Source organism: Anopheles stephensi, chromosome 2 (genome assembly GCF_013141755.1).
Source record: "Anopheles stephensi strain Indian chromosome 2, UCI_ANSTEP_V1.0, whole genome shotgun sequence".
NCBI lineage: Eukaryota > Metazoa > Arthropoda > Insecta > Diptera > Culicidae > Anopheles > Anopheles stephensi.
In genome coordinates this window covers 20,899,041-20,910,392 of record NC_050202.1, presented here as the reverse complement: position 1 = coordinate 20,910,392, position 11,352 = coordinate 20,899,041, and the positions used below count along the sequence as shown (strand labels likewise).

The window sequence follows — 11,352 nt, the reverse complement described above, 5'->3', positions numbered from 1 at the left end:
TCGGAGTCCAAAGCCTCTTGGTAAAATATTAATATAGATTTACTCATTGATAAGGTAGTCTTTAATTTTTAAACTTATCTTAACAAGTCGTATAACTGCTAACTAACTTACAAGCGAGGATCTCTTTAACAACTCCATTGACAGTGAAGGACAATATAATAAACTCTTTATATCCGATTTTGTAACTGCTTGCGACACACGCAAAGCCTTTCCAAAATTTGGTTAAGCACCTTATCTTCCTCAGTTTTAGTAGCCATTTTGTTTACATTCTAATGAGTTTTAAAATAAACAAATGGACTTATTTGATTATCTTTTGTCCACGATAAGGCCGTATTTTTTGTTAATTAAAAATAAAAGCGACTCTCAGAATATATTTATTGAATTGCTCAATGGTAAGAACGTTGACCCAACCTCTCCAACTAAGTTTCATAAAAATAAAATTACGTTTATTCGTTGAAAATGAACATCGAAATTTCACGTTTACTCTTCTACAAAAAAGCTCACCCTATTCTATTGTCCTTCACTGTCTTTATGTCATTATAGCAATTTTGAACAATTTTTTTTTTAAATAACACAATCTAGTTTAAATTGCAAAAATTTTAGTAATGAATTTTTAATTGTAATCAATTTTAAATTTAATTTATTTATTGTACGATTACTTAATGTTTTTACTTTACTTATATTTTAACAAAATTATCAAAGTTCAGGGCCAATTTAAACTTAAAAAAGGTGATGACCGTTTAGAAAATATTGATTTTAAATCAACTGATGCATTTAAATAAATATTTAAATTTTGAATGCTTATGGAAAACAAATAAGCTTTGGGGGAGCTATGTTCGACAAACGACCACAATGAATGCCGATCGTTATTCTGTTAATAAAATTTAAAACTTTAATAAATAAACACATTAAATTTTTCTTTAAATTAAAGAAACAAATGATTGGAATGAAAGTAATACAAATAATTCAAATAATCAAAAGAATGACACACAAAACCAACGTAAATCGCTAATGTGAAACACAAACCTATTGCCAACACATGAAACACCCGTATCCGACAAACAAACCTCTTGCACTAAGAAGCGTTTTGCCTCAATGTGCAACACCACTCGCACATGTGGTGCTCCCGAAAGCAAAACTGTCTCCAAATGCACCGATACATTACTTACACACTTGCAGCAAAGTACGTTTGCTTTTGGGGCAATATGATGAAGCAGAAGAAGACGGCTGAAAAACCAGAACTTTGATCCACGTTTTGGGAGCAGGCCCCCTTTTTTTGCGTCTTATTTTTTTGACTCACTCACGGGCAGGTTTCGTTTTGGGGAGGTGAGGTTGATGGGTTGCGTTGGGATTGCATTATGAATAACAACAAAAAAAGGTAACACATACACGTGAGTGTACACACACACACACCCTATTTTCTAGGTGTCCAGAAGAATGGCAATTTTTGTTAGGAACGCTAAACCAAAACACTCGCTTTAGAAGGTCGCGAACTAATCGAATAAAATTCAACGCCAATAGTCTGCGGCAAGCGCTTCGCAAACACACAGCGCGTCCAGAACACCAACACACGCACACACACTGAACACTTCCGTCAAAAAAACGGCAAACCTGCTGCTGCTGCTGCTGCTGCTGATGCCAATCTAGCGGGTAGGCACTGGTAGCTGTGTTTTTTTTTCCTCGTGTGTGCATCAAATTCGCGATATTCACCCCCTTGTTTGACGTTTCTTGTGCGCGATGGTGTGTTAGCGTTAGCTGTTGGTATTGGTCACCGATCGACGACGATGGTAATACACGCACGCACACCAGACGCTTCAGTTGTTGTTGGCCGAAGATCCGTACCGTAAGTAAAGCGCGCACTTTACATACACTTTTCGGATGTAATGTTGTAATTTTTCGTGCGCTTCTGCAAAGCGAATCCTCTCCCCCCCCCCCCCCCCCCCCCATGGGAAAGGTACAAACTCACTGAAGTGACAGGTTAACAGTGTTTGAAGAGTTTTAACGTGACGGACGCTGTGTTCCATCAGGCACCAGGCTACCGATGTGACAACTAACCGATACTCGTTCGTACGTACGTACGCTGGCTGGCTGGCTGGCCGACGTGAGGGTGTTGGTTTGTTTCTTTTTTTCTTATTTCGGGCCATACGCGCGTTGGCGGTATTTGTAATTCGCGAGCCCGTCTGTCGCTTGCTTGGCCGACCAGCAGATGGAGGATGGGTAAAGCGCACCGGCAAACCAACACGTTCGCCGGTTAGCTGTGGTCGTTTTTTTATTGCTCGCCTTGCCTACATATTTATTTCATGTGTGCGAAATCGAGAACATATTGTGCGCGAGCGCGAGACGCGCTTTTTCGCGAATTTTGCCATCACCAACACAGTGACATAGCGAGGGGGGGGGGTGGGGTGAGTTTTAGCGAATCGCGGGGAGAAGCAAGACAACAAAAAAAACTCCGCAGGGGGGTGGGGTGGATTCGGATTTTTTTTCGCCAAAATGTAGTTAAAGCTGAACTGAGTTTGGCATTTTTTTTTTACTTTGGTTTTTTAACCGTTTCACACCCTTATTAGTGCTCTCTCTCTCTCTCTCTCTCTCTCTCTCTCTCTCTCTCGGGCGCGCACTTTTTTTTGCACACCAAAAAATATAGGCAGTAATACATATTGCATACTACAACCTAGTAGGCCGAATCCATTTTACACCTAGCAACACTTGGTGACATGTTTTTTTCCCTTTTTTTTTCTTCTTCCTCTCACTCACGTGTCTTGTGGTGTTTAAAGTAATTTAATTGTATTTTTTTTAATGATAAATAAATTAAATCGAACTAAAACACCGGCTTTATGCTGTCAGTTGTAATCTGCGATCGTGTGATCGATCTAAACAAATTAGTAGTAACGGACCTTCTCTCTCGCTCGCTTGCTCTCTCTCTCTTTTCATCCCCCTCCCTCACGCTCTCTGTCATTTACTTACCCCGTGACGTCAGCTCTTCACCCTTATAGTGAGTCACCCCCGGCCGTGAACTGCTGAGAGCAACCGCGTGTCACCGTGTCGGCGCTATTAGAGAGAGTGAGTGATGTCTCTCACAACACAAACGCACACTGTAAACGCGTGAGAGCATCGTACCGGTCGCTGCATATGCGCACTCGATTTGTTATTTTAGACATCTTGTGAAAATGCCGCCACTCGGGATTGTGTGTGTATGTGAGTGTTTTTTTTTACTCATCCGCTTCTGTGCGTCGCTTGAATTTTTCTATTTTTACTAAAATTTTAATGTGTCGTGCCGTTGGTCGCTCGCACCCTAGAGCGCGGTTTTATTTACATTTTAATAGTCAATCATTGAAGATCAAGTTCTGGGAACTCGTCGTCCGAGTGCTTTCTGGCACGCTCGAGAACAAGTTTTCAGTGGCGATAAGGTGTTATAATTTGAAGTGTTAAACTTTCATTGACCCAGGAGCTGTTTGGAGAGCGTTTTGAAGGAGGAAGTTTATTAGCTTGAAGAAACATTTTCCAAGAAAAGCCCGCCATCAGATCACTTCGAGTGGCCTTGTTTTCAAACACATGCCAGACGCTAGACATTAATTACCCCTTCGAACTCCATTTTAGTCGTCTAATCAAGAGATGTCCCTTTCGACTAACAAAAAAAAAAACAGAACCCCAACAGTCCTCCTTTTAATATTTATTGCGTCTCTTTGCGGCACCGCGATAACCTATCACCTCTCGACGGGGCATCCAAACCAGCATCGAGACAGAGAAATGCATAAAAAAAAGTTGCGTCTTCCTAATCGCGGCCACAGACAATTTGGAAATGGTTTGGCTTTGCTCGTGCAGATCGGCTCAAACGAGCATGTAGAACGAGCTGTTGTTGTTTTCCGAAAAGGGGCAAGGAATGGAATACGTAATTGATGTAAGAACAACCTCCGAAGAACCCAAACTACGACATGAGTACATCACGACCTAGCACAATACTAGTGGCGATGTTGTTTTTGTTGGTCGGAATGTCGGAGAAAACCTCGTTTTTTTTTCACAGCCGACGACACCAAACCAGCTACTGATAAAGGATGCCGCTGATGGTAAACAAGCTAGCAAAAGCGTGTACGAATTATTGGCATTAGTCGGTTAACCTTCGTCAGAAAACAGGCACGGGAATTATGGATTGTCACATTACATAAGAACACTGTCAATTGCAACAGTCTTCCGGTGGTGATAGTTATGGGACTCGAAATTCTGCTGACCAAGCAAGAAGCTGCGATAACGGGGAAGCAAACAACAAGAACCAACTGAAAAAAAATGTCTCCTACCGTGACCTATTCCAAGCGACGTCTTAGTGAGATAGTGACGATTTTTTCCCCTAGCAATGCCCGCTGTTTGATGTTCTGAAATCATGTTTTTTATGTTTTGTTTAATTGTTGCCAGGAGAAAATATAGCTTGTGATGATAATTTTATTTAAATCATAAGCACCAAAATTGCGAATGACTGGAGTAGCTATTGGCGGTTGAATTTCTCTGTAGAAAAACTGTACGCATTCGGTTATATTCGAAAATTTTACAGCTATTCTAGGCCTATACCACACCTATTTTTATACCATCAAGGCTTGAACAACGATTCCAAGATAAATGAAAATATTATTGATACTTTACTATCTATCAGTCTATAAATATGCGAATAGCAGTTAAGAGAAAATCCTTGCCACAACGACACGGACTATATTCCTTTCCTTATAGGTTCCGTTTCTTCTCCCTTACCTTCCGGCGCAGGTGTACCTCAAGGAAGCGTCTTGGCGTCCACTGATATTCGTTTTGCTGATCACTGATGTTTGTACCGTCCTTCCTCCCGATTGTTTCCTCTGTTTTGTCGACTACTTAAAAACCTTCTATCCTACATCTGATTCCTTCTATGTATCCTTATTCCCTGGACCAGGTTCTTGTTAAACGTGTTTCGGTGATCAAGGACTTGGGCGTTTGGCTTGACACGGGTCTTACCTTCTCTCACCACATTGATTCGATAGTCACTAAGTCTAGGAGAACTCTTGGTGTTTTGAAACATGTGTCCCGTGACTTTTCCAATGCCTGCTGTCTGAAGACTTTGTTCTGTTCAGTGTTCAGCGGTGATCTGGTCTCCGATTGCAAGGATCCACCTGTCCTGCTCTGTTACGAGGACAGATGTCGCACTGCTTGGACTTGCTTCTCTTGAAGTTCGCCGTACCCTCTCCCAATCCTCATTTATTGCCGCACTTCTCCTTGATTGTATCGATGCCCCAACTTTACCTGTCAATATCCCACTATATGTTCCCTCCCGTGCTCTTCGTAACCGTCCCCCAATTTATATTGCCTCAAGGATCTCCTCCTTATTGCAATCAAAACGTTCAACTCCTCGTCCCATCATTTTGATTTTAATATTTCCCTGCCTGTTTTTCGATCCCGGTTGTCCTAATCTTTTCTGCATTTTCGTATTCTTCCTTTTGCTGCCTTCTGTCTTTCCGTATTCCGTTTAGAAATAGATATTATTTTATTGCTAAGATTAAATATAAGATTATCAGTATGAAATGAAATGAAATGAAGAGGCCGTTATGCCAAGAAAGAAGAAGAAGAAGAAGGAATATTGAGAAACATACTGATCACTAGTTGCAGTTGCTTCGAGTTTTATATTATCTATTCACTTCTGGAGCAAGTGGAAAAAATTCTAGTAGAGGGCAGACTCCAGATAATGTAGAATATCCCGAGCAACATGGGCAGATTGCTGTCCATACCACACGACATTCAATAAGATAACTTTCTTAGGCTTAAGGCATTTTTTTAAATTTATTTTTTGACGATAGCTATGTCGTCGATCAAAGAGACTCAGAACTATCGTCAGCAGCAATGGTTTTCTTCTTCTTTCTTTGTTCGCACTACAACCTCGAATGGTCTTGGCCTGCCGTTTCTGGCTTTCTGTGACTTGATTTGCCCCATAGCAAAGTAGTCAGCCCTGCGTTCGGGGAGCCGGTTCTGGATAGGATTTGAACCCTGGTCCTGCCGTGGGAAGACTGGCGCCACCGGACCGCCCCAATGAGTTTAATAATTGGTAGCGTGTCTATCGGAGGACCTTTATGATCCAATCATTCTATCTTCAATGTGGAATCTAAAACAGATCTGTATGACTCAGAAAGAGCTGAGTTTCAAATAAAAAGCTTCTTTGTTTTGAAAAAAAAAAAAATCATGAAGTTTTCGATAATTTTTGTTTTATTTTGGTTGCCACTAAAAATTGCTCTATTTTTAATGCATTCGTTACTTGAAGTGAGGCGGATCAAATCCCATCCAGACCGCCTCGTCGTACGCTTAAGACTGGCTCTCCAGCTGCGGGTAAAAACAAGTAAAATGACAGGCCGAGACCTGTCGACGCTGTAGTGCCAAGGAATAAGATGAAGAATTTGAAGATTTATCATAACTTTACCCAAAATAATAATTATTATTAACGATGCGACCAGACACGAGAGCCAAGCCGCTAATAGTTGGTCAATACATCTCTCAATTCAAGTCTCAAAAAAGGGTAAAAATACTTAGAGTTTACTAGAAGTTACTTTAACAAATATTTACAATTGGAAGCCAATTTGGATACCGTTTATTGGCTTCAATATAGTTCTGAAAAATATTGCTGTAAAATAGTTATATTTTTTTTACATAGTGTGTATAAAATAAAGTTGTAGTACCTCGTGGCGATTTTTAAATAATGTACATCGACTCTTCAACCGTTCCTAGAGGCTGTAAGCGTCCTCTTAACCATACCAACTCAAAGCTCCTTTCAGCCGAGCAACTTAAAACAATTGTCAACCTCCCTTTTTTCTCCATTTTCGCCCCACTACAAATCGTTGCAGCGTATTCGCTGTTACGTTCGTTACGTACGCTATGTTTTCCCGTCCCGATAAGATCTACAACTAAACGGGTGTCAGAAGCGTCCAGCGATATCCACCGTTATCTACGGTCGCCCAGATATATTTTTTTCCTCCATGAAATTTCAATACCTTCTCACGTTGGTGATCATAAAAGGAAGAAGAAAACACACACACACATGCAGACGCTACAAGATGCAAAATGATTTATGAAGTGTTTCATAAAAATAAAACGTAGAATCAAAAAAAAACGCAACACAAATGCAACCGATTGTGTTGAGCCGTGCAGCTCGAACCTGCAGCCGAACCGCCCTAAAGGTATTTTGATTGAATTTTGCACTCCGACGACAGTGGCACGAAAACCGTTTCCCACTCCGCACTCCAAAGGAAAACTTGGGGTCCCCGTCGGTTCAGGTTAATTTCGCTTAATTTATGCTCGTCATTTATGCTTCGATCCGGTGTCCTTTCAGGTGATCGCTTTTGTTCGCGCTGCCGGCAAACGAGCAGGCAACAACGGCCAACGATCGTGCGGCTTTTTTTTTTTTGGGGGGTACGAAGGAGAAAAGATTATTGGAAGCTACGTTCCTCTTTTTTTGTTGTTGTCTTACTGTTACGGCAGCAAACACTCTTATGCCACTCCGCTTTCTTGGCTTGTTGAGTGCGTAAAATTTACGAGATCTTCCACCCGGGCGACCCAGGGTGCTTGTGAGGGCTCGAGGGGAAGATCGTAACAGCTTTTTTATTAAATAAATATGGGCGAATAATGATAAGCGTTAAGCAAATACTGAAGTCAAGTGATCGTACCGCAAAAGGAAAGCAGTGCTGGGGGGGGGGGGGGGGGGATGTCGTTGGGAACGGGTCGTTGTTTCGGGTCATTTGTTCCAACCCTGCGAGGGGCACCGGTTACAGCACCATGGAAGGATACCGATGGCTTATTTATGGCCACCGATCGGCACAAGCGTGTCTCTGCTGTGAGTGTCCCCGGCGAAGCTTCGACGACCCAACAGGTACGGAGCGATCGTTTTAATAATTTGTCGCTCGCATCCGATAACCGGTACAAACGGTTTCACCCGAATGTTGTAGGGTGGACGAAAACACTCTGTAAATTAAGTTAACAACTTCGCGTCCGTACGAAAGGTCAGACGCGTATCAATCAATTAAGCGATTTGTTTGATAGGCAGCGCGGCAGGACCTGGGCTCGTTTTCCGTTCAGTGAGTGCAGGATGGCTGTCACCGTGTGTGCGATTTTTTTATTCGTTGGCAAAACTCCCAACCCAAGATGAACTCGGCAAAAGATGAAAGAACACATCACACGGAGTTAACGGGGGATGTACTTTTTTTGTTCTCCTTTCTCTTGTGCATTGTGCTCGTGTCCATTTTTATTCCTTATTAGCCATTTATGACCCTGATCCGGATGGGGAAGGATTGCAAGGGAACGGAAAGAGCTCGACACATAAGCTCATCACAAACGAATGATCAACACTTTCTTCGATCACCACCACCACCACCACCGGGATCGAGCCGCACATCGTGACGCGTTCCACGCCAGGAAACTAAATTTAACGGCTGAATGCAGTGAAACTGTTTTATTGCACCAACGCCACCGCACAGTTCGTTTTCACCCTTGCTTATCGAGATAATTGTTAAAATTTCTTCAAAAAAATAAACGGTGTCACCCGGTGACATCTCTGTGCGATGTTTGACGTGCGCCGTTACCGTAAGGGATCATAAATGCATAACCTCACCAGGATGTGGGTCGCGATCGTGGCCGTAAAACCTTTTACCCTGCGCAGAATCTTAATTAAACTTACACTTACAACATAATTAAGCTAATTGGATTGGCCTTTGGTTTGGTGGAAAATGAAGCTTTCCAAAACAAGTCTATAAAATTGAAGTCTGTAAAATGAGAAATGATTTTTAAAAAAAGCAAGGGATTTTTTTTAAACAAGCTTAATTAAAGAGCAAGTAAAAATTATATTTAAACGATCGTTTTTCGCTACCAAAAATATTTATCTATTACTTTGGTCTTTCCTTCCTTCAACATCGACCTCGACGTGCGTTTTATCATAGACTTCAGAGTCTCTGGTGTCAGTTGGAGGCCTGGGACATCTTTGTTTTATAGGCTATCGCAACAAACAACTAGAGCTGTAGGGTTCCAGTTAGTCATCGTTTGATGCAATGTAGCTTGTCCCAAAGCACTACGCCTTTTGGTAGGGCAACGTTTTAAGCATTGGAGAACTTCTTTCAGGAAGGACGAACAGACTACTCCTAAACAATTTTATTTATTTACTGATATATTTGTTCATTTTTAAAGGAATGTGCACAATTATTTCCTCACACAAACGAACCATAAGGTCTCAAAGACCCAACGCCTCCATAAAAAAAAATAAAAATAAAACTCTAACGAGCCTGCTGCATCATCTCCCTCCTGGTTTACTTGAGGCTGAGTTGGGCCTTCTACTTCTTCTTCTTCTTTCGCCTAACGACCTCTTATTAGGTCATGCCTGCCATTTCTGGCTTAATAGACTAAATGATACCTCGTAGTTGGATAGTCAAGCCCTCACTACGGGAGAATGGTTGGGATGGGATTTGAACCCCAGTCCTTCTGCTGTGTGAAGATTGGCGACGTTGTCGCCTATACCAACGAGTGCCGCCCCATGAGTTGGGCCTATAGAAAATGGATCGTTTTACTCTCAGTCAACGTGAGAACTGCTGTGATGAAGGCCATTAAACGAGTATTTGCTGTTAAATTCACATATTTTGAATTCGCAATTGAGAAGTTGGTTTTGTCCGCTAGAGAACCGTAATCAACACTTCTCTCAGGTCTGACAAAGCGTGTGGACGATCGTAAGTAATTGTTATTCTTGACTTCCAGAGATGTTGGTCTCCTATTTCAGGGAACCTTGAACAGAACCCGTTCCAATAGCTCACCTTAATGCTGTTTTAATTCTTGAAGGATATTCGTTACAGAAATGAGCCTGATCACAATGCCTAAAAAAATTATAGCACCTTACGACAGCAATGCGAAGTGCAAAATTGTGACTCAAAAGATACTTTTAGACAAAGTTAGGCCATATAGAATCATAGCAATAATTCATAGGAATCGTCTGGAGCAAAATTAAGAGTAGATGCCATTATCCAGCACCCAAAGAGAATCCACTGTTGGCCGCTTTAGATTTCATCCCTAGAGATGCAAACACCGCAACGCTATATAGCCTGAATTCTGTTGTTAAAATGGGACGAAGAATCAAAACTAATTTACAATCGAAACCGATATGTCAATAGAATAAATTATCTCTTCTTTTAAAAATCCCATCCGTATTGTTTTCCATCCTCACCGCCAACGAAAACGAACGAAAAGAATATCCTGCACACCGGGATACGATAATTAAACGCGCCCTCTCACGGTCGACCCGATTGATCGATCGGTCGAAACCGTTTGCATGATTGCGATCGTTCGGTAAGCGCGTTACGGCGCACCGGACCACATTGATCCTGTATTATAATTACTATTTTTCCACCCGGAGAGTTCGAGGGGCCGGGGTGCGCATGTTTGCAAAAGAGCCCGATCGCCCGGCTCCATCCACTCGCTTAAGATCTTTCGTCATTATTATTGGTATTATTGCCGTTAACACCGGGTCCGCACAAAGCGTCCGGGACTGACTGATGTGGCCAGGAATGTGACCATTGTACCGGACGGACCCTCGGGGACCCAACGGGGCAAGCGCATGTTGCAACAGCGTGAGTTGAGCAATGGAAGTTAAAGAAAGAAAGAAAACAAACGGAGGTCCTCCCTTTTGGGAGAAAACAACGAAAACTCATAAAGACCTTTATTCCTTTCACTTCTGGCCTCCTTTACGAAACAGACACACACACACACACACACGCACACTGGGCTGGCGGAACGGAACAGCTCGGTGCTCCTTACGGTTCGGGTGTCGTGGCTTATCAAATGAGCTGGAAGGAAATCGGTTTTGGCGTGGTCACCCTGCTATTAACCCATCGCTGGTTACCGTCCCGGCAGCTTCCGCGTGCCGCTAAGGACTACGATCACCACGACCTCTTGACCATTTTTCGTTACTTTCCAAAAAAAGTCCGCTGCGCAGACCCGACAGTCCTTGCGGTTACATTAAGGTGAGATCACCTCCAACATATTGACACTATCGGGCAGTAGCGGGCAGCAATAAAAAAGCTAAATGTACGTTATCGGTTCATACCTAGGGGGGGGGGGGGGGGGGTCGAGAAGGGGGTCCCCAAACCTAATTATAGTCATTTAATTCGTATCCTTTACATGCGTAATTAGTATGATCAGCACCATAAAGTAGTGCAAAGGTTGGAAACGTTATTTTACTGAGTATTTATGATGCTCGTTTAGCTTTTATAGCAACTTTATAAATTTATGCGCAACACTAGCTGCTACCTGCTTCCTGTAGATGGCTCCACAAGCGTTTAGTACATCTGGCTTCCATAACTGAAGGATGACTAAAATTATAGC

The 11,352-nt window shown here is 42.3% G+C and overlaps 1 protein-coding gene across 5 annotated transcripts in view; it reads right to left on the bottom strand.

The window, feature by feature from the left end:
* The window catches only part of LOC118503488 (zinc finger protein rotund), a 61,756-nt gene extending 59,373 nt beyond the window's left edge, over positions 1–2,383 (bottom strand). For 3 of the 5 annotated variants that reach the window (XM_036036792.1, XM_036036793.1, XM_036036796.1), the window contains exon 1: positions 1,967–2,383. The gene's annotated coding sequence lies outside the window, so the exon portion shown is untranslated. Of the gene's footprint in view, positions 1–1,169; positions 1,927–1,966 lie in introns of those variants that run through there. The other 2 variants (XM_036036794.1, XM_036036798.1) reach the window with 2 other exon arrangements.
* Between the last annotated feature and the right edge of the window lie 8,969 nt (positions 2,384–11,352).